The sequence below is a fragment of the Apodemus sylvaticus genome, chromosome 5 (assembly GCF_947179515.1).
Source record: "Apodemus sylvaticus chromosome 5, mApoSyl1.1, whole genome shotgun sequence".
NCBI lineage: Eukaryota > Metazoa > Chordata > Mammalia > Rodentia > Muridae > Apodemus > Apodemus sylvaticus.
The window spans coordinates 45,660,877-45,684,708 of NC_067476.1; positions in this window are offsets into that span (position 1 = coordinate 45,660,877).

Sequence of the window (23,832 nt, forward strand, 5' to 3'; positions counted from 1 at the left end):
CTTTTCTAGAAACAATCTGGTGGCCTTAGTGCACAGCAGAAATACTTTGGGTATTTCTTCTGTTTTATTATATAGAACATTAAAAAATGTGACTTTTTAAAAAAGGATTGTGATTGATTGCTTCACTGGACGTTTCTCTTGTGATCCTACCTTTATTTTTTTTCTTACTGACAGTATGTGGCAGTAAAAACCTGGACAGCTCAGGTCAATGCAGTTGCCTCCGCAGGCACTGAACCCTTGCAACCACTGAATGACCAATGCAAAGGCTAACTTACAAGAGAGGGCAAATGGGATCTTGATGTGATTATAAAAACAGAGTGGCTTCACAGTCTTCCCCACAGAGGGTCCTCAAGACCTCCATCATGTCCTTGAAAACAGTTGTCTAGAAGGAAGTAGTTATCAAACGTGGAGGAAAGGGTACGGCCACAGCCTATATGAGCCGGCATGGATTTGGCAATCACAAATGGACTCTGGCCATTCTGCTGCATTAGAGCATGTTGTTATCCTTTCTAAGCTCCACATCCCCTCACCCTGTAATAGAAAGAGTTACAGCAAGGACAGCACACACTTCCTGGGCTGAATGTGACATTAACATATGAAAATCCACCTAAAGGGTGAGCACAGTGGCCCATAGAGAGAGGGGCCAGTCAGCTGGGGAGAAAAATAAAAACATGGCCAATGTGTCTCATCAAGGCACAACTACAGGACACAGAGAGTCAGTGAGCTCTCCTGACTGACTTGAGGTAAGCTGTACCTCATCCTCCGGTCTCTGGAGTAAGGCACACTGACAATAACCCAGGAGAGCAGTGGAGGAGGTTCTCAAAGCATAATAAATTCCCTTCAGCACCTACTGAGTCGGAGGTGCCTGGGGGACATCTGGTACATAATTAAAATCTGTGTCTGAGATGCAGAAAAGCTGTCGAAGCTGAGAAAATGTTGATTAAGAGACCCCATGTGACATCCTTTAAGAGCAATGGGCAAAGACTAAAAAGTAGACATCACTGCGGGTACATTTACCATCTTTGATGATGAAAAGTTGCTTTGTGCCCAGAACTTGAAATATCACAAAAAAGTTCACAGTGTATTTTTATGTACTTGATGATGAATGAGTTAACAAGAAAGCTTGGGCCGGTTGCCCAAGAAAATATGTGCTGTTGGTATCAACAAAGGAGATTTTTATAGGAAAGGCAGTCTGAGAGATAGGTTGAGCTAATTAAATAGCCACTGCTAAAGAAACTGTTTATTTTTGTTGTGCTGAGGATCTGACGCCGTCCTTATGAATCCCAGGAACCACTCCACCTCTAAGCTAGATCCTTCTCAACCTGAAAAAAGAGGTTGCACTTCTCCGTTTGAGTACACGGGGGGGGGGGGGGGGGGGGGGAGATTTGCATGCCTGCTGGGGATTGAATCTAGGCTCACAGGTAGTAAGCACACGTTCAGTAAGTGCTTGACCACTGAGTGATACCTGCACCTGTTTTTCCCAACAGGACTCTCATTTAGACCCACTGGTTGCTTTATAATTGTTGATTCTGTTAGTATCATGAAAAACAGCATGATGATTTAGTGAACATATACATTGACCATTCGGTACACTTTCAATAGCTACTAGATATTCACAAGTCCAGTTACATACAACTTTCAACATTTTAAGAGAGCTTTGAAATAGTTTCTGACTGGTATAACTTCCTAGCCAGACGACTTTGAGATTCTATGATAATAATGTAACTCTGTTAAATGATTTGTATATCTCAGATACACACACGTAATTTATGTTTATAAACTTAGTCACATGGCAAATGTACCACTTTGACTACAGTTTTGCCCTATTGATATAATTTTTGTTCTTACTTTACAGATTGATAACTGTAGGTTTGTGTAAACTATATACCTTGTCTAAATTTCAGAGTCAGTAAGTTGAGAAACCAGTATTCAAATCTGGATAGTTCAGATAAAAAGCCACATTTCTAGTACTGAGATGACCAGATTCTTAAATCATAGTTGCTGACATAGAATTAGGATGCTAGTTATCTCACTATGGATTTGGTATGTGTAGAATCTGTCCTGGCAATAGAGTGATCTCACATAGAAAATATTTAAAACAGAAAAGCATTGATAATAAACATTAGACATTTTTGCAAGTAGATACACGATAAAAATACTTGCCGCATATGTAACTAATACATGTTTACGTATATTCGGGGGAAGTCTGAGTTGTATAAAATCAAATTAAGGCCCTAGGATTACTCTTCTAAGTCATGTGCCTTTTAGTGTCTAATAAAGGACTCTGGTAACCCTATTAAAATGACTAAAGCCATCAAGAAATTTAGTCTGTGGCCAGGGTACCATACCATTGCCAAAGCCAAATGCAATTCTTTTCTTTTGTTTTGTTTTTGTTTTTTGTTTTTTGTTTATTAGATATATTCTTTTTTATTCTATATATTTTTATTTACACTTCAAATGATTTCCCCTTTCCTGGTCCCCTGCCTTCCCTGTCCTGGTATTCCCCTACACTGTTGCATCCAGTCTTTCCAGGACAAGGGGCCTCTCTTCCCTTTGATGTCCAACAAGGCCATCCTCTGCTGCCTACGCATCTGGAGCCATGGGTAACTCCATGTGTTCTATCTGGTTGATGTTTTTGTCCCTGGGAGCTCTGGGAGTACTGGGTGGCTCATATTGTTGTTCCTCCTATGGCGCTGCAAACCCCTTCAGCTCCTTGGGTCCTTTCTCTAGCTCCCCCATTGGGGACCCTGTACTCAGTTCAATGGCTGGCTGAGAGTGTCCCCCTCTGTATTTGTCATGCACTAGTAGAGCCTCCTCTGGCTCCAGTCAGCAAGTACTTGTGGGCATCCATAATAGTGTCTGGGTTCTGTCTATGGGATGGATCACTAGGTGGGGCAGTCTCTGGATGGTCTTTCCCTCAGACTCTGATCCATACTTTGTCTCTGTATCTCCTTCTGTGGGTATTTTGTTCCCTCTTCTAAGAAGGACCAGAATATCCATACTTTGTTCTTCCTTCTTTTTGGGCAACATTTCATATGTGAATTGTGTCTTGGGTATTCCAAGCTTCTGGGCTAATATCTACTTATCAGTGAGTGTATACCATGTGTGTTCTTTTGTGATTGGGTTACCTCACTTAGGTTGATGTCATCCAGTTCCATCCATTTTTCTAAGAATTTCATGAATTCATTGTTTTTAATAGCTGAATAGTACTCCATTGTGTATATATACCACATTTTCTGTATCCATTCCTCTGTTGAGGGACATCTGGGTTCTTTCCAGCTTCTGGCTATTATAAATAGGGCTGCTATGAACATAGTGGAGCATGCAATTCTAACTTTCTTTTGCTAATGGTCCCTCACTATCTAATGATTGTCAACATGTGAGCACTAGTTACTAATTTCCTGTTGCACAAGTGGATTTGTTATTGTCTTTTGCTTCCATTAACTCGTATCATGGGGAGGGGGGGATTTGCCAGAGGAACAAAGCCCAAGTTCAACCTGTCTTTGGAACAATCATCTAGAAACTAATAATTAGCTTACAGAGGCTGGTGTTCTCTGTGACTTTGTCCTTATCAGATCACTTATAAGCTGAGGAGACAAGAGCCAACTAATGACAACAATTAAGCCAACCTTGTTATACAGGAATCAGCCTTCCTGGCTCTAATAGCCCTTGACATTTCTCGCAGAATGTTTGCAAACTGAAGTAGGTTTTGTGTGAGCCCCAGTGTGCTCTCCGCCCTGGATACCTCCTCTAAGCTCTCCTGCAATCAGTGCTTAAGGAAATGATACGTGACCCCATTCTGGCCAGTGAACCGCGAGGACGGTTTGTCAGGAGGCTGTTAAGAGCTGTGGCTAGAAAGTAAATGGTGGGTGGGTGTGTGGATCCTCTGTGTCTTGCACCTTTCTGCATCCCAGTTGCATCTGTAGCACTGTCTCAGTCAGCTTCCAAACAGAGCGGATGCCACTTTGAGGGCAGAGCTGACACAGTGAGTGTGGCCGATCACAGAGACATGTTTACCCCTGGGCTCTTGACGGACGGCTCAGCTCTTGGACCCAAACAACCTCTGCACTGCTTGTTATGTCCAATAAACATCCTTTCTGATGACAATCCATTCAGACAGTTTTCCTAGTTAGTTGCTGCTGATATACCAAATAAACAAGTACTCACTGGTCGGTTCAAAACTTAACCAGCGCAGGAGCCAGCTCAAATCAAATACCAACCACCCATGTGGATGGCCTTTATCCAGTAGAGACAGGTAAGCTCTGGCTCCAATTACCAAATAAATATAATAAAATGGAAAGTAAACACAATTTTAGACACTTTATAAAATGTACAAAACAAATGTCCCTGTTACAGGCAAAAGAAATAGAGCTAGGTTAATTTCTCTTTCTGGCTTTCCCTGTTTTTCCTCACCCGCCCTAGGCCACGCCTGCCACACCTCATCTCTTTGTTTATCTATTTGGGGAAACACACAGATGGGGGTGCAGGGAGAAACGACACTTTCCTGCCTTCTTTTTGTTTGGGTGCAGCTGTCCTGTTAGCAATAAAAATTTCAGTTTGCCTTCCACAAACACAAATTTTCTTCTAAAGTAATAGGTTAGGTACCTTTGGGAGTCTCGGCACCTCTGTCTGGAAAAGCTCCAGGCCCCTTTCGGGGATTATCTCATTTGTTCTTACAATATCCCTAGAAGGGATTCTCTCTCTCTCTCTCTCTCTCTCTCTCTCTCTCTCTCTCTGTGTGTGTGTGTGTGTGTGTGTGTGTTTCCCCAGGAAGTCATTCTGCCACGAATCCTTGACAGATATGTCATTGTTGACTAACTCTGGGGTGCTTGACTTCAGCTCTCTTGCTTCATCATAATCTGTGTAAAAAGAGAGCACAGTGAAGTTAGCCAGGTATGCTGGCCACTGGCAGTGTGGGGGTGTCTGGCTCTGGATCCTGGGTTTGAGACCTGGTTTACCTGGGGCTTTTGGTCGGAAAACCAGACCAGATGCAAAGGCGGCTATTTGATCCTTGTAGACAGCACCCCCTGGCATGCTCTAGTAAACAGGGTCCAGGAACCACTGTCAAGACCCTAGGGTGAGGGTGGGACTGTCTCTTCCAGCTGCTTTGACTCACTCAGTCTTGTGGCATGTGGCAGGTGAAGGGATCTGTCCTGCCTCCTGCTTCCTTGTCTCCTCTCTGCTTTTACTCCCGCCCATTTTGCTTATTTTCCTCCAGTTTCTCCAAGAGCACAGAGTGAGCTAAGATGTTCCCATTCCTTCTCTAGCTTCTCTCACTTTTTCTCTCCATCTGAAAAGCTGTTTCATTGACTCATTATGACATTCACAAAAGAACACACATGGAATGCAGTCACTGATAAGTGGATATTAGCCCAGAGGCTCTGAATACCCAAGACACAACTCACAAATCAAATCATTCCCAATAAGAAGGTAGGGAGAGGCACAGAGAAGTGGGAGGGGTTGGGAGGGGTTGATTGGGGAACGGGTGGAGGGAGGAGAGCTTATGGGACTTATGGGGAGGGGGAAACCAGGAAAGGGAAAATCACTTGGAATGTAAACAATGAATATATACACACACACACACACACACACACACACACACACACACAAAGTGAATTCAATGGCTTCTAAAGGTAACTTTTAGACAAGCACTTTAAACCGGAGCACTATAGAAACCTAAAATAACCATCTGATCTTGCTCTCTTTCTGTTAGTCATGGTTTATCACAGGCTAGCTCAATAAACACAACTCTACCAAACAAGGTACAAGTCTACACTCAGAAGTTGATATCTAAAACATTGCCTGACTTAGTTCACTTACACCACATTCACCAAGCCTACTAGGAAATTCCCATTTTCTACTTTCTGGCAAAAAATTTAAATCCTTGTTTTAAAATTTCATAAAAATCTATTAAAATTTCTGTCTCTAGATGTATGCTCTCCAAAGCTACCAGTCTTCTTTAGCTCTATCCTGTCACCAGACACAGAATATTATTAAACCCTGTCAGACTCTCAGTGACTTTAAAGACTCACTTTAGCCAAGACTGGAGATGCCTTTGTGACCCGACTTGTACTTTCCTCTCTAGCCTCTTATTTTGTGGTAACAACAGTGTTGCTTTTCTGTTCTCTGGGTGTTGGACATTATGAGTCACCTCACCAATCCAGCTGATAGGTTCAAATATGTAAATGAGGATTTTATCTAGAAACTTTGTTTTTTAGAATGGTGTTAAATTTTATATATACATATATATATATATGTATATATATATATACACATACACACATGCACACACACATATGTGTGTGTGAATTTATGTAAATTGGGTTTTCCATAAAAGGTGGGAGTTTTTAGCAGCGCTGGTTTTATTAATAGTATCACAAATATTATTATTTTTCTCAGTGATACCCATGTGACTAGATATGGAGTATCCACCAAAGGCCCACTGATGGAAAACTTGGACAGGCCTACCAGGAAGAGCTTTGACTACTGGAGTCATAGCTTTGAAGGAGATATTGGCAGCCTGGTCTTCCCTCTTCCTGTCTCTGTTTTTGACCATGATGAGGTGAACAAGCTTTTCCTCCAGAATTTGGACATGCTGAACTCTGCCATCACAGGCCTAAAGCCACTGACAGGGTTGTACAAACATGGACTCCACAAATGAGCCCAAATTAAACATGTGATCTTTTAAATCGATTTTTCTCAGGGATCATGTCCCAGTGTCAGAAGCATAACATACACTACCAGACAGCAGCATGCATAACGAGACTTACACTTTATACTGAATTTATAGGCCATCCAGTAATTGCTAATGTTTCCTCCTTCCCAGACACACTGTTGCTGAACATTGCTTCCCTTGACTTCACAGCTCACAGGTAATTAGATTTTAAATACTCTGGCCTCTAGCTTGACATATAATGACTTTCAATAACTAAAGCATTTGCTTAGTCATATTTCTCAAGTCTTTGAAAGGTCTTCACCGAGGACATGACAGAGGTGGGTGGGAGCAGAGAAGAGACAAGTCTCAGTGCACCCCCAAACCCCAGCCCAGAAGGCTCTGGCTCGCCTCTGGTCTTCCCTCATTCTTAGGAAACTGTATTTACAAACTGGAAGAGATGTAGCTGCTGGCTTTGACTTCAAGTGGGAGGACAATTTTTCTAATCTCAAGTACCCACCAGAAAGAGCAGCAATTGTTACACGTGGCCTCCCACTCGGATCTGCCTTGCACCTTTTTTTTTCTTAATTTAGTATTTTAAGACAAGGTCTCATCTAACCCTGTTTCAAACTCCCTGTGTAGCTGAATCAAACTTAGCAATCCAGATAGGCTGCCTCCCAGCTCTTGCTATTCTGTGTTAATATATGTATGTGGCCACGCCCATCTCTGTTTTACTTCGGGAGACAAAGTGTCACTCAATGAGTACCAGATCAGATTGTCTTGAATGCCACTGTTTAGCTCAGGCTGGCCTTGTAATTGCTATTTGGTTTCAGCCTCCCAAGTGTTCGGGTTACAGATCTGTTACACCAAGCCTGGCTACATTATATCATAATATGACTTCTATCTCACATATTTTCAAAAGGGAGCCATGGTTTACAGACTGGGATATAAAATTAGACACATGAATTTCAATATAGGAGTCAATTAGGCCAATATTTATTTTTTAAAAACACTTTAGCTACTTGTGCACATGTGCACATAAAAGAGGGTGCTAGCCACCAAAAGAACAAGGTACAATAATTAAAAATCAAATTGATTCAAGTATTTCCTTTAAAAGTTTTATTCTTTACTCTTGCTGGGCAGGGGTGGTGCATACCTTTAAACCCAGCACTCAGGAGGCTGAACAGGCAGATCTCAAAGAGTTCAAGGCCAACCTAGTCTCCAGAGTGAGTATCAGGACTGCCATGGCTACACAGAGAAACCGTGTCTTGGAAAACAAAAACTGAGTGCAGGGTCCCCAGTGGAGGAGTTAGAGAAAAACTGAAGGAGCTGAAGGGGTTTGCAACCACATAGGAAGAACAATATCAACCAATCAGACCCCCCCAGAGTTCCCAGGGACTAAGCCATCAACCAAGGAGTACACATGGCTCCAGCTGCCTATGTAGCAGAGGATTGCCCTGCCAGGCATCAATGGGAGGAGAGGTCCTTGGTCCTATGAAGGCTCAATAGATGCCCCCAGAGTAGGGGAATTGAGGGCGGAGAGGTGGGAGTAGGGTCTGTGGAGGAACACCCTCAAACAAGCATGGGGAGGGAGAATGGAATAGGGGGTTTCTGGGAGGAGGGTAACCAGGAAAGGGGATAACATCTGAAAATATAAATAAAGAAAATATCCAATAAAAAACATTAAAAAAGAAAAACAAAAACCAAAAACAAACAAAATGTTTACTCAATCATAAGCATGAATCTACACTCCTTGTGAATAACTGGTTTTTTCCTATAGAGCTATCCTTAATTATATACCAAAAATAAAAATTGACTATTGAGCTAATCAATAAAACAACTTCAAATGGGAAAGGATCTTTCAAGCCATCTTGTTGGTCTAATCTAGTTTATAACAGGGCTCTTGAAACACAGCATCAAAATCACATTGAGGGCTTATTGTTGAAGCCAGGCTTGCCCGGCCCCTCCCCGAAGCTGCTGCAGCAGCTGGGCTGGGCGAGCTCTGCTCTGAATTTCTCACTCACACACGACTGATGCTGGCACTCGTGGTCAGAAGCCACAAGTACCATGGCCGTTCCTAGTTCATAGAATCAGTATGAAAAAGAAGACAAAGCAAAGAGAGGGGACCATGGTGGGGGAGGGGAGCAAAGAGAAATAAGAACACCACTATTTTATTATAATTAAAATGCACAAAAAAAAGTAAGCAAAATGTGCGCAGAGGCACACATTTGCTGTGTTAAAAAAATGATCTCATATAGCCCAGGCTGGTTTCTTGCATAGCTGAGGATGACCTTGAACTCTTGATCCTCCTGCCTCTTCCCAAGTATTGGAGCTACAGACATGCACCAATACACAGTCGGCAATATTTTGACTTTATTGCTTAAAGTTAGAAACACACACACACACACACACACACACACACACACACACTCACAAAATGTCCCGTGTATGTATGTAATATGAGTCTCGTTTTAGTGACTTCTCAGAAATGACAAGCACAGCTTCCTCTGTCTCATTTATCCACTTAATGTCATGCAGTGTGATTCCACTGAACCTGGAGCCTTGAAGTGATTGATGGCAGTGCTTCACAGAAGCCACCAATGGCTTTCAGTCTCCCTGCCTCCAGCCTGATTGCCACACAGCCTATTTTAATCCCACCAGCCAGAGTGATCTTGGGAGAACAGAAATTCAATCATGTCATTCTGCACAGAACCCTCCAGCAGCTGCATAGAAAAAAAAAGAAGAAAGTTACCTTCCCTCATGTTGCCTGCAAACTAGCTTCTGGCTCTCCCTTATGCCTAGGAGCACATAGACTGTGTTTTCCTGAAATGATTCTCCTTTAGGAAGCTGGAAATTCTGGTCTTACTTGCAAGTACTGACCAAATTTGCCTTGGTAAAGAGACCTGCTTACCTCATCAATTCCCAGTCCTGCTTAACTGTTTCCAAAGGACAGGTCCCCTTAGCCTGCGCTGCATATCTTACTTGTAATGTTGATTAGTCATTTGCTGCCTCTCTCTCTCTGGTGGTGTGTATGCCTCGCAGAAGCCTGGTCTATACTCTACTATTTGCCCTCGTGTGGGGATCTCTGTTTACCATCCTTCCCACATTCCTGGAGCAGTGTATAGCACTTGGTAAATGCTCAATGCATTTTATTTAGATCACTCAAGATTTAAGAATTTTTTTTCCACCACACATTTCACGGCTCTGCATTTAGAGTTAGTAATAGGAAATTCACCCCACAATTTTCAAAGTCATGTTTCCTATGCATGCAGACGTTTTTATAACACCACGAATAGAAAAACGGAAGTGCACGGTGTTGTAGAGTCAGCTAAGTAAATAAGGCAGTTTGTCCACCTATTAGGATGAGAGAAAAAACAGGAAAAAGGATTCACGGCAATAACAAAGCCACATTCCCTCTAGGTACAGTATGTTCTCATTATGTAGTCCCATTCAGTCCAGATCAAACATGCATTATAATACTGTGTACCCCAAAGATAAACCTATAACTCTGCTGCTGACTGGATTCTCAGCCCAATAAAGCAACCTGAGGGCTGAATACTTCATTCTAAGTTTCTCACTCCAAAATGCCTTAGAGAAACAATAATGATGGGGAGAGAACACTGCTTGAGCACTTACTGTATACCAGGCAATAATGAGTTCAAAACAATCATACAAGATATATGTGACTAGTGCCCTCATATTTAAGGTGTGCAAATAATCTTGAGCAAGGTGGGGCTGTAACTGGCCACAGGCCACAAAGGCCAATGGCCTTTTATTGCGAAAAATAACCAAGTTCTCTGTAAACATCCAACCTATCTACTTTAAAGGTAAAAGTGATCTACTGTCCATTCCCTACAAAGCCCCTGGATTCTGGCAAGGGGTTCAAATATGCTCATTCTGCTTGGTTTAAGTCATTCTTTAGGGTACCAAGGTACAGTGCACAGAAATTCTGAACCACAAGTCACTCTTGCCTTCTTCAGGTCTCTCAAAGTACACTCATGCTGTGTTCAAATTCATACAGTAATTAAAACTCAGTAATTAAACCTTCTGTTTCCTTGAAAGGGTACATTTCTGTCTTTCTGTCTACTAGCACATTCTTTAAGGGTAAAAGGATTCTGACTACTTATAGTAACTAGAAAACTGTTCAACGAGTAAATAGCTGCTGAACACCATTGCCTAATTTGAATTCTGAAAGTGTCTGTCTAATATAAATCCACTGATCACACATAAGGGCTCAGCACTGAAATTGTGGTGCCAAATTTTGAAATAGTATTAATATATTGGATATGCAATCATGTCATCCATACACATTATTTTGACTTTTCTTCCATTTTCAATTTTGGTGTTAGCATCTAGAAAATTTAAAGGCACACGTGTGGGCCTTGTTAAATTTCCATGGGGAAGTGGCTGCCTTATAAAGAGGACTCCCTTACTCCGTCACCTTCCTGCAAACAGCCATCCATCCCATAGTCCTGAAACAGTACCTGGAACATGCTAAGTGCTCTGAAAATGTATTACTTCAGGAAGGGCTAGTCCAAGTTCTGAGAAGGCCTGAAAGAGAGGGTCTTTGTCTATGAATTGACAATTTTCTATTTCCTTTAGTCAGATTGTTGTCCTTCGGGCACGAGATTTTTGTATGAAGAAATACTCTAGTGAACAAACTGGCTTTGCCTGAAGCGAACATTCTTGGTGTGAGTGCACTGGAGCAAACCCTACATTTCCATCTGAGTAAAACAGAATTATGGGAAGCTTTCCTTTTTGAAATAAATTGGCAATGCTTCGAATAGAAAGCAAACAACACAGACAAATGACCAGTCCCCAATCCCTACACTCACTGTAACATCAGCCATATTGACAGCCCTGTGAGTTGCCCTTAGCAGCGCTGCTACAGCATGCTGGTACTGTGTGCTTTAGGCAGTTTCTTTCCAGGCAAACACAGACTGTTTACTGACTAAATCAAAATGACAGCACACTGTTTTCACAAGGAAGCTCTGAGAGTCGATTGCCTTTTCTACTTGGCAACCTGAGGAAACTTTAGATCTGGGATCTGGAAGTACAACTTGCTTGTATCACTTCAAGATGGCGGCGTCGGCTTTCCTTACAGGTATTCAGTCATCCCTCCCACTTGAAGTTTAAAATAGAGAAGCTGGAGGTTTATCTTCTCCAATCAGGGAGGCTTTGATCACTTCCTTCAGATCAGTGCAAGGGACAAAACCCAATGAAGGATGGGATGATTTGAGAAGTTCTGAATTGTATGTTGTGTGATTCTTCATCAGCTCAAGGCCAAGCACATGGTGAGGCCTTCTCTGACAAGAATGTCCTGAGAGAAAACGGTTCTCATAACATAGGTCCAGGTCACCTAGTGGTGGTATAGAGACAGTACAACATCATGGAGTATGTGCCACTGACTCCTCCATTTCAGAAACAAAACTTCAATGAGAGAGAGAGAGAGAGAGAGAGAGAGAGAGAGAGAGAGAGAGAGAGAGAGAGAAAGAGAGAGAGAGAGAGAAAGAAAGAGAGAGAGAGAGATTCACACAGAGAGACAGAGACAGACAGAGACAGACAATCAGACACAGACAGACAGACACAGAGAAAGAAAGGCAGATGGGGGGCAGACTGAGATAAGAGATACAGTGAGAAAAACAAGGTATAGAACATATATAGGTTATATAATTCAAGCCACCTATGTTCTAGACTATTAGACTATTCTCTGTTCTCACTTGTTAGTGTATATAGTGAGCATCCAAGATCACGTGTATTTAGTGTCTATACCCAGAGACAAGGAAGAAAAAGGAGAGAAAAAAAATGGCTTATTTTTTTTCAAATCTGGGAAAGTCTAGGTCTGTGCCCAGACTTTGGGACTTTGGAACTCTGCATGACATACTGCATGTTCATCTCTTCTAAGATTAGAATTGGAGGGTTTAACAGTATTTGGTGTTCTCAACAAAGGTCACTGAACCCTGCTTTAAAAACTTCCTGGAGACAAGAGGGTTATGCCTAGTAGAGTGTGCCCTGATTTGTGGAAGATTTTAGTGAACTGAGCACTTGAGAAGTCCTCTTCATCTCTCATTAAATCTGCTTGCTCGTGAAGAGATACTATGAAACCTGTTTGGAAATATAGACTTGAACCCTTCCTAGATGTCGGCGTTAAATGTCTGACTATGGTTATTCAATACTGTACATGAAATCACCTCATCAAATCTTTTTCTGAGGATCTTTATACAAATCCCAGGTTTGTTTTTTATTTAAAATCTTGTGCACATTTTGGGTCAAATATTAATAATTGTTTGGCTAAAGCTCCTTAAAACAGTAGCCTTTTATACTAAAGAAAATGTAAAAATGGCATATCTTCCCAAGAATCTGAATTCAGGACCAAAAGCATCTGCACTTTTATTTTTCTTCTCACAAGTCAAGAGCAGTGGCACTAAAATAGAGCAAAGAGACTGTGTGCCCTGGCCTGATTTAGGTGTGGGTGATGCCACATACCGCAGTGGGGAAGCCAGACAGGAAGGGCTCCGCATGGAAACACAGGAGGGATGCTGGGCACTGAGCAAGTCTTTTGCAGACAAAGCAGAACCATTAAACCACAGGTAAGTGAGATTTTCATCCTAGATAGGAATTACAGTGGCAGTGTGCTCAGGAGAGCCAAGGACCTTAGCATGGTCTCTCTATCCCCACTCTTCTGAAGACAAAGAATCCAGTAAGTAGGAAGCAGGCTGGAGCAGGCAGGGAGAATGGGGGGAAACCTCACGAGGGCAGAAGAGAAGGGAGATATTTTCCTGGCACCAGGTAGCTCGTCGAAGTGATTCAGAATTCTGATTCTAAACGGGACTGTGTAGTCACTTGTTCTTCAAGTGACCATCCCTACTCCACATTTTAAAAATGTATAGGTTCTCTCTTAGAGCTATTTCAGGTTTGTAGAAAATTGATAGGAAAGGACAGAAAGTTCCCACATCAAGCACGCCTTCCTGGCTCTTAAATATTTAGTGCTCAGGGTTCTTAATCAGAAGAAATTGAGGAAAACAATCAGCTGTAATTTCTTCATGCATAAAACTTCCCAGATAGGTTTCTTGTGTGGTGTTGACTATTCAAAATATTTTTTTCTCTTTCTTATTAGCTTGATCTCATATTGTCTGGCACCAGCCCCATTACTGTGCATGTAGAGAAATGCATATTACAATGTTACAACTTTGAGGTATAAAGTAAAAATGTATGTTACAGATACATAAGAAGTAGCCCTAGTTATTCTGGTGATATATCTTGATCTCTCTCTGTTAGCTTGTGTGAATATCTATATCATAATTTACATATGTCCTGCCTCTTTCCATTGACTCCTGAACATTACTCTTTCCTTTTCACAATGTACAAAAGGTATTGAATAGAAAGTCAAAATGCTTCCCCCCACCCAAATCAAATCCATTCTTATAACTGTTGCCATGTTGGTAGAGGGGAATGGATAAATCAACAGTAAATTTATTTTCTACACTGTCAAGTTTAAGGGAGCCCTCCTCTGATATTTCATTATTAATAAAACTTTGCTGACTTACTATTCATATTTCCACTGTGGATAACACAACTATTGTATATGTATTAGTAAGATACACCTTTTAAAATAAGTAATTCATCCAGTGTATGAATCCAAGTACTGGTTCACAGACTTCATAAATCTGACTTTGAACATCAGCTAATACATTCTTTGTACTTTTCCTAAAAGCACCAACTACCTGCCTCAAAATATAGATGTTCTCAACCTAAGATTTAGCAGATCTTCTTTATATACTGAACACTTTATTGACTTGATCAATAGAATGTTAGAAGCTGGACATGTAGCCCAGTTAAGTAGTAGTATTGAATGATGAGAACCTTGTAAGGGAAAGGCCAGGATATAAACTGCTCTAAAAGGCAGAGCGTGTTCTTTACCTCAAAGAAGACTGTGACAAACCAACACAGAAAAGCACCTAAGGTGTTAACCAGGAAGTGTCTCTTTAAGGGGCTAAAAAGCTGACTCACCTGAAGAATGGAAGGCCTTTTTAAAAATGCATTTAATTATTAACCTACTTAACGATTAGGTTAACGCATTTCCTTCTCAGAAACACTACTCTCTAAAAATACATTTAACAAAGAGTTTTGGCTTTGGGTTTGTTGTTGTTCTGCAAAAACCTGGCTTCCTTTTAAACCTTCCAAGAATCACAGTCTCAAAATATTGGAAATCAAAGTGTCTCATTTTGAGCTGGATGGCCTGGGTATTCAAAACGTGGTCAATAGACACACTCCTTTTTGGATTATTTAAGACTTCATTCTCAAGACATCATTTCATAAAGAACAGAATAATGAGACTGGGGAATCTGTGGCCGAGTCAGCTGAGGTTTACTGACACTGACTACCCAGTGAGTTCAACTGTCTAGGTGGTTACTTCAAAAAGTATTCAGTAACCACCACTTAGGTGAGGTCAACTATCAGAGGTAAGGATAAGAAGTTGCCTATCTGGAAACGATATCAGCTCGTTCATTCCCCTTTAGAAATGGATATAAGTGCATTGTTTGCTGGTTTTCTAAGTTATTTCTAATGCCTTTATGTAACACACACCAAGTCATTAGCATCTTAGCATGGTTTTGAAAGCCATGGCTTTTAGCTCTCTTTAACTTCTCTCAGTCTGAAGTTTCTTAGTTTTGCTTAATTTTCTCTGCCTTTTTTAGGTTAACTGATGGTAAAATCTGGTTGCACATTTAAACTATGTTCACAGGGCTTTTAAACATACTTTGAAACCCACACTCAGTCCCAGAAAAGTCAATCAGATTAGCCGTAGGAGAAGCCAGCCCTTGCTCTTATGTCTATTGGTCAGGTGCAGTCAATGTGTGGGCCAGGATGGGTGAGCCCCTGGCACACAGCATGTTTCAGTATCTTTTTCCTTTCAGGCTGTTGTTGTTGTTGGTATTTCGACTAATAAGGTTTCACAAATCCATACTTTATTTTTTCTCATTTTTCATTTATAGCTAAGCTCTCATTTTAAATACATGCACTGCAATTCAATATTACCTGGGCTTTGTCATAAATTAGGTGATTATGAATTTTACTTTTGCATTTTCCTGCAATGCTGATATAATATATATTAATTTTAGTATTAATATGTAAAGATGGATGGTAGAACCTAATACACAAGCTGAAGATACAGAAGGATATACAGATATCTTGGGCTAGCATGGAGCCAAGTGGTAACACATATACCTAGCTGGCGGGAGGCAATAGATTCAAGCCTCAGTAATAGATACACTCACATGAACACGCACATATGCACATATGCACACACACACATACATGCATACATGCTCATACACACATACACTCATACACATATACACATATATACATGTACATATACACACATACATGCACGCACACATGTATACTCATATACACACATACATACACAAACATACACACATGTATACACAAATATACACACACATGCACATATAACACACATACATACATGCATATATACATACACACATACACACATATACACAGGAGGGATTTATCTTATATAAATAGTTAAATACATTAAATAATGACTAACATGTTAAAGATACTTATAGGACTTGGAGAATATATAGGATTCAGGACATGTAAAGAAACCATCAGTTTCATTGTAAAATTCACCGCTGAAAAAAAGGAAGGTCTGTACATTCTCTGTATGTAAAACTGTAAAAGACACAACTCAATACCTTTAGCACAAAGTAGAAATGAGTTCATTACATAGCACCAACTAGCAAGATGTCAACCTCAAAGGAACCATGAACACAACCAAAGGGAAACGAGGTGTCCATGAGTCTCACTGAAGTGCCACGGTGGTGTAAGTATCAGTTAGAGAAGCACAAACCCATGGAACACTAATGGGCTATGCTGAGCCTGGAGCTGCCCATAAGAAACCTGGGACCAATGTGACAGTGTTTTTACACATGCTCAAATTATTTCTTCTCCATCGGGGTTGTTTTGTCTCTGGCAATAACACAGGTTTGATTGGGAAAAGGGACAGGGAATACAATGACCAGATTCTTTCTACAAAATGGGTCTCTTATTATATGTAAATTGAAGTTTACATCACATATTAAAAGAGGAATTAGTCCGAAGCAGAGGCAGGTAGATCTTTATAAGTTCAAGGCTGATCTGGTCTACAGAGTGAGTTCCACGACATAGAGGGCTACACAGAGAATCCCTGTCTTGGAAAACCAAAAACAAAAAGAGAAAGGGAGGAAGGGAGGGAGGGAGAGAAGGAGGGAAGGAAAGAAGGAGGAAAGGAAGGAGAGAGAGGGAGTAGAAGAAGGAAGAGAAGGAAGAGGAGGAGAAGAGGAGGAAGAGAAAGAGGAAGAGGAGAAAAGGAAGAGGAAGAGGGAGAGGAGGAGGAGGAAGAGGAGGAGGAAGAAGAGGAAGAGGAGGAGGAGGAGGAGGAGGAGGAGGAGGAGGAGACAGAGAGAATAGAGAGGAATTCTATTAAAACTCTGGAATTGTAAGCTTTTCCGAGAAAGCACTCCATCCACCAGTCTCCTAGCGGGACATGGTGCTCTCTTGTTCTAGAATGGCTTGGAATGGACTTCCTGGCTCTTAGTCTCAGCATGAGCAGCTTCACTCCTTCCCCAAACTCGCATTGTCTGTACAGAAGTTCGGATTCCTTTCCTTGGGCTTTGCTTTTTAAGGTCATTCCCACCATAGTTCCAACAAAAAGAAGATTCCTAGGATACTTTGGAACAGCTTAAGTTACAGAGAAGAAACTTCATAAAAGTAATGTCACACACAGTCATGTAGAAGGCAGAAAAACTAACAAACAAGTGACCAGTTCTCAAACAGAGGCCTCAGCCCACAACCTGCGCACTGTTGAGCCTTATGCAAGATCGTGTCAGTCACACAGCCACAAGTAATAGGAATTGTGATTTAATAAATTACTCCAAACTCCTGGGAAAGCACAAGTACAAAATGTTCTGCACAACTCAGAATAAAGTATATTCTGACTACCGGGAGATTAAAATTCCCCAAAGAGAATTTCTTGGCAGAAAATGGCCAAAGTTATTTAAAGAGTGACTTTTCGTCTTTGAAGTCACCCACTGACTAAAACAATATTAAATCACTCTTTAATAATGTAGGGGCCATCATTTCTCTTCCATCGCTCCTGCATGGCGCTAGATCACATGGAGGCCTTCCTGTATGTAATCTCCAAAAGGATGAAACTCTAATTCAATCATTACAGAAATAACAGAGACATTTAAAGGAATTTTTGAACTTTGGCAACCCTTGAAAATGCCCATATAGATGACTTCCGTGTTTATCTGTAACCATTTTAATAATTTTTGTAACTCTTTTTCATTCATATATTTTAGGCAATTTTTTCCTTCTATAAGCTTCTTCCATTTCAAAGCCAGAATTTCAAATAACAGACGTGGGGACCTAAGAAAACAATGTCTCAACAGCTGTCCCATTGAAACTTAATGTGTCCGGTTGAAAAGGTAAAATTAAATTAAATCAAATTTCTAAGTTAAATGTGAAAAATTCTATTGAGGCTAATTATATATTCAGATAAAAATTCAAGCTCCAGGGACCCAGAGAGCCCCAGTGGGTGTGGCAGCTCATAGAACAAAGCATTTCTTTGCTTTGCAAGTCAGAGAACTTTATTATTGTCTCACAGTTAACAAAGTGAAAATCGGTATTATTTTGCCCTGAATCTAGTGGCTACCATTTGTTACATCACATTAAAGGCCAACCAACGAATGTGCTAACTTCACCCCAAAGCAAAACACATGTCAGGTAAAGGTGAGAGATGAAAGTTGCCTCAGGATCCAATAGAGGCGCAAGATGCAATAACCGTGGGCCTGACTCTTTTCCTTCCCAAAATTTCTGGACACCAAATATATAGGAACTCGGATGCTGTGTTTCATACCAGTTGGATGTGAAAATTGTTCATGGGACAGCATTCATATGAAGGTAAATACCAATCAAATTGAAGTTACTACCACAGAACCTGAAAGTTCCTAAATTAATAGTTTCTGATCTTAATTATATTCCCAGAGCAGGCGAGCAATTGATCCTTATTCTGTAAAATGAATAAAACGACCGATTATGTGAGTACAGAAATGAATAATATATATTTTCAATGACAAGCAAGACATTGCCGCAAAGTTAATTCTACAAAGTTTCTGTGCAAGAAAGACCAGAAATTGCAATGTGTATAACCATTGGAGGCAAGAAATGTCACCATTTCATTCTATGTCACCTTCTCATTCTATGCTCATTCTTTGTTGGAAAAAAGAAGACATCATTACTTACTTGCACTTACAGATAGATGGTTTCTGATAAACTTCACCCTGCAATTAAGGGCTCACAGGAGCTGAGAGGAAGCTGGAGCCAAGCGTAATGACCAGCAACAGATTCCAAGCTCAGTGCCTGTCCTGCTGAGAAATGTTACCCTCCAGTTGCTAAGCCTCTCCTGCTCTCAGCGTCCTCTCTATGCTATCCTGAGTCCATTAAGTCATCCCGACTGCCATGAAGATGAAGCTGACAGCACAGTTACTGGAGTCAGTTTAAAGAGGCCCAGGGTGGTTAAAGGAAGGGATTAGGGAGCCTGGGGTGCTCAAAGGTCACCCCAGCTCTAGCTCGCAGAGATCCCGATAGCACACAGCTGTCAGAAGCACCAAGCAGCACTTAGAGAGTCTTTAGGGAGAAACGGGGCCTTCATAGCACGTCAACAATTTCATCAGGCTCATTTTGCCTTCCCACATTTAAATATGACCTTAACAGGATTTAAGCCCGAGAGTTTAGGGCTCAGTCAGAGCTAAGACATTTCTTAGGTTTAGGTGCTGTAGTCTGATTATCATAGTATTATAGAAGTTACTTTAAAAATATGTGATTTCTCTCAAAACATAGATATGCCTCTGTGAATCTTTCCAGAGGCCTTTTGTCTCAAAGGCAAGTCCTCTGTAAGGTAAGAGGAAGTAATGATAAAACTCTTGCCTTTGACTTTTGCTAAAGGGAAAAATGAAACAGACAAATAAGAACAAAACACCATTAGACAGGAAGAACCATCTAGAAGTTCCACAGACTCTCCAGAAAGGGCCTGCGATCTCTCCACTAACCGACATTGTCATGGGTAGCACATTGGTCTAGCAGATGTCCAGCCAAAGCCCTCTTCCAAGATGACACTTACCTATAGCTAAAATCAATCCCCCTCCACCCTTTGCTGTCATGGCAGAAGGTGCTTCACCACTGGCACTAATAATAGCAACCATACCTGTTCCTTTCTTGGGTGCTGGGTGGCTGTTGAGAGAGGGAGGTGACAGTCACTAAGCCCCGAACAGAAAAGATTTCATTTCCACAGTTTCCTAAGTAGGCACATCACTGTCTTATGGACAGCATGCTTGAGGCCACAGAACTTTAATTATTTGTTAGGAAACAGTGGAGCTGCTTCCACCTGCCAAGCTCTTCACCAGTTTTCCATTCACTGCTTGGTGTTTCTACCAAAGAAGGAACTGGCCCAAAACCACCAAAATGTCTCCACTTCTCTGCCCTCACGCCTAGGGAACCTTTCACTGTCATACTCAGTCGGGAGAGCTGGGGATGTCCCTCATAGAGATGAGCTCAGAAACCAACAGAAGAAGTCAAAGGAATTAGAATCCGGCTTTGACTCGACTTCTCAGCCAGCACAGGCAAGGAGAATGCACTTCTGTGGTAGTTGCTGTGCTTTTGGAGCCTACAAAGCTCTCAAGTGGCAGAACCTGAACCATGTCCCCATTGCCAGCTCTGAGCTGAACTCTACCTGAAAAAAAAAAAAGAAAAGAAAAGAAAGAATAACGTGTGCCTGGCTAATCCAGATGAAATCTCCACCGCATTTTTCACTAAAGAGTGAAATACTCTCTTTTGCTTCAGATGCCATGTAATCTGAACATTTCGTTTCTGAAGAGTTCAAAGGGCACGCTGTGCAAGGTGGGGATGTGTGCACACATTGGCTTTTCACAGTATGACCATATGTATGGAAGAGTAACTAGGCAAGGCAAGCAAGCAAGCAAGAGAAGTGAGCCTCTAAGCCAGATGAATCGCTAAGGAGGCATGGCAACTTTGAAAACAAAACCAAAAAAAAAAAAAAAAAAAAAAAAGGTAGCATTCAGGGTCCAAATAGAAACATCCATTCATAAACACAAACTAGTCCAATCAGCTGGCTCTGGCATTTACAAAGAACAAAGTTACTCACTTCCACTCACCTGCAGGCATGCCGTGTACTGTATAATACATCTGAGCCAATTAGCATTTATTTCTGAAAGCCCTTTCCAAGGGAAACACTTTTCTTTGCATCCTATAGTCAGAGTTCTTCTGAAATACACGAGACAAGGGCTTTCCGATGAAGCAGACTCTATTTTGAAATGTTTTAAGGGGCAGTATATTGCCACCGATGTAATTTACTTAGCAACATTGTTTGTTCACCACACGAGGAGAAAAAATACTTCAGGTACACCAAGGTTTTTGTTTTGGTTCATTTTGGTTTTTAGGCCCTTTGTTTGGTACTGACCAAAGCCTGGGTTGAAATCACAGGTCTTTATTTCTTACAGGACATACTACCCAGAATAGATTAGATGTAATATTTCCTTGCAGATTCTCACAAACACCAAAGCCTTCATCTTTGTCCTCACAAGAGAAATTGCACGACGTATCGTACACACACACACACACACACACACACACACACCACAGCTCTGTAATCTTAAAAACTTGTCTTTCCACTGCTGCCTGTAGGTTTTCTGCTAATGTAGCAGTGTGATTGCTGAATGAAACCTTAGGAGTGTGGTGTAAAACATTTTAGTGACAGGCACAGACTCTACACAATGTACATTATTCTCATTTGGTCTCAAGTGAGTTTTCCTGGTGATTGGTAGTAATAGTACTAATCATAAAAACCCACCATGAGATGTTCCAAACCTACCCAGTTATCAAGCTCATGTGATATTGAAAGGTAACAAAACAGGAGGATATGAACATAGAGGAATCTTTGGATCAATTCATTTTGAGCAAATCAAATGTGTTTCAATGTTACTCTTGGTGATCTTTTTCCTCCTTATGCTGATAAATTTCCAAGAAAAATGAGAATGTCTAAATAGTCAAACATCTTTATATTGATATTACTGTCTGGCTATATGACCTCTCCAGAGCTTCTAAATAAAGAAAATTATATTTAAAAAAAAAACCTACAGCACAGAAAAGATAATTCTAATTTCACTGAGCATTTATGATTTAAAGATGCCGAATAGGCGGTGTCGTCCTGAAATCTAGTAGGTTGACATTAAGTCTAACAAAACAGATGTTCTCTCCATACAATGAACCCCAAACATCTGCTTGTTTCAAAGACACACACTCCTTAATTCCTAGTCTGTATTGTAAGTCACCATTTCCAGACAGAAGCTGTTCCCTTTGAAAGATAAAGGAATAGTAAGCAGTTTGCAAATCAAATGATGCCTTTAGTTCTTATAATTTACATTTAAGCATTAGGTTTATAAAATGGCAGCACGGAGAGGATTTTAAAATGAGAAGATGACCTGGTGGCTAGATTCTGCGGTGCAAATAATTAAATGTTTTGTCAGCTTACCTGATGGAGAGCCTTAGGAATCACAGCTCAACAAAGGACAGCATCCAAGATGGTTAGAATGGACCGTGCCACCCCCTGTAGTTCTTCAGATTTGGGCCACAGGGATTTGCAAATTACATTCAATTTTTTTTCTTGCTTTCTCTGTGGACATGAAAACAAAGAGACCTTTCCAGAATCCTCTCTGCTTATGCCTCCGCTTCCTGTTCTGAGATTCACTCTATGGTACCCAACATATATCAGAAAACGGCCCTGGAAGGGGAAAAAAAAAAGAAAGAAAGAAAAAAAAAAAAAAAAAAAGAGCTGGCAGCACTCAACGTGTTACTGCCATCTACTGGCAGACACACGACATTGCGCAAACGACAAAACACTATTATTCCCCATCTCTTTGGAAGGCAGGAGGTAAACCTGTATGGAAACATTATGAGTCATGTAAGGGCCCCACGGTGACAGCAGAGAGATGATGGAGGCGGGGGTAACCTAGCTACCACCTGAGTGTGCACAGTTCACCTTTCACGCCTGTTTATTTATTTTTTAATTTTCTACTTGTTTGATTAGAAAGCATAGGTTTTCATAAAATCTCTAAGCCTGCTCTTCCGAGATGAGTTTGTTTTCCCCAAGGTGGAAAATCTGGCTTCTTAGATGTCAGTATAACACATAATTTTTTCATTTTTTTATTTCTTTGTTTTGTTTTGGTTTTGAAGATAACCTCTGATCTGAATAGCTTTTTTATTTTTATTTATTTTTTAATGTGTGTGTAGCATATATATGTACTCATTTAGGGGGTGTGTATGTGTTCATGAAGGGGCAGGCTATGTGGGGGTGTTGGCCTTAGGGGGTCTTCATGATCTGCCTCCAGCTCAGCTTTTGAGACAGTAGGGAAGCAAATGTTTGAGACATGGAAACACAGAATGACGTAGTCAAAGTGAAAATAGCTTTTGTGAGTTGAGGGGGCTCTTAACAGCTGCTTTAGGTTTTACTTTTCACATTTGAAGAAAAATTATCTCATTGAACCTGGACTTAGACTGAACCAGCAAGCTCCCTGCCTCTGTGCCCACTGCTGGGGTTATATAGAATCAGCACTGTGGCAGGCCTTGTCTTTGGTGGTGAGGATTCTTTTAAATTTTGTATTGATTCTTTGTGAATTCCACATCATTAGCCCCAATCCCACTCATCTCCCCAACCCTTTGTATCAGCCCTCTGCCTTTGCAACATCTCTCAAAAGAAAGAAAAAAAAATCTCGCCTTGGAAGCTGAGGTGTGTCACAGTGTCTAGCAGGAACTCTTTTGTCCACATATCTTTGCTTGCAAATGTTCATTGCAATGAGTCATCAATCTGGTTCGAGGCCTCTGGCTTCTGCTACACTCATTACTGGATCCTTATACCGGGACTCCTCTCAAAAATATCCTGCTGTTGCCCTATGTCCTGGAGATCCTGCAGCTTGGGTTTGCAGGACCATCAAGTCCTGCTACAGCTGTTCATAGATAGGGTAGATGCTGGAGTGGGACCACTCAAAGCCCTGGATCTGGGCCTGGGTGGCAGCTGAGGTGGTCAGCCCGCCATC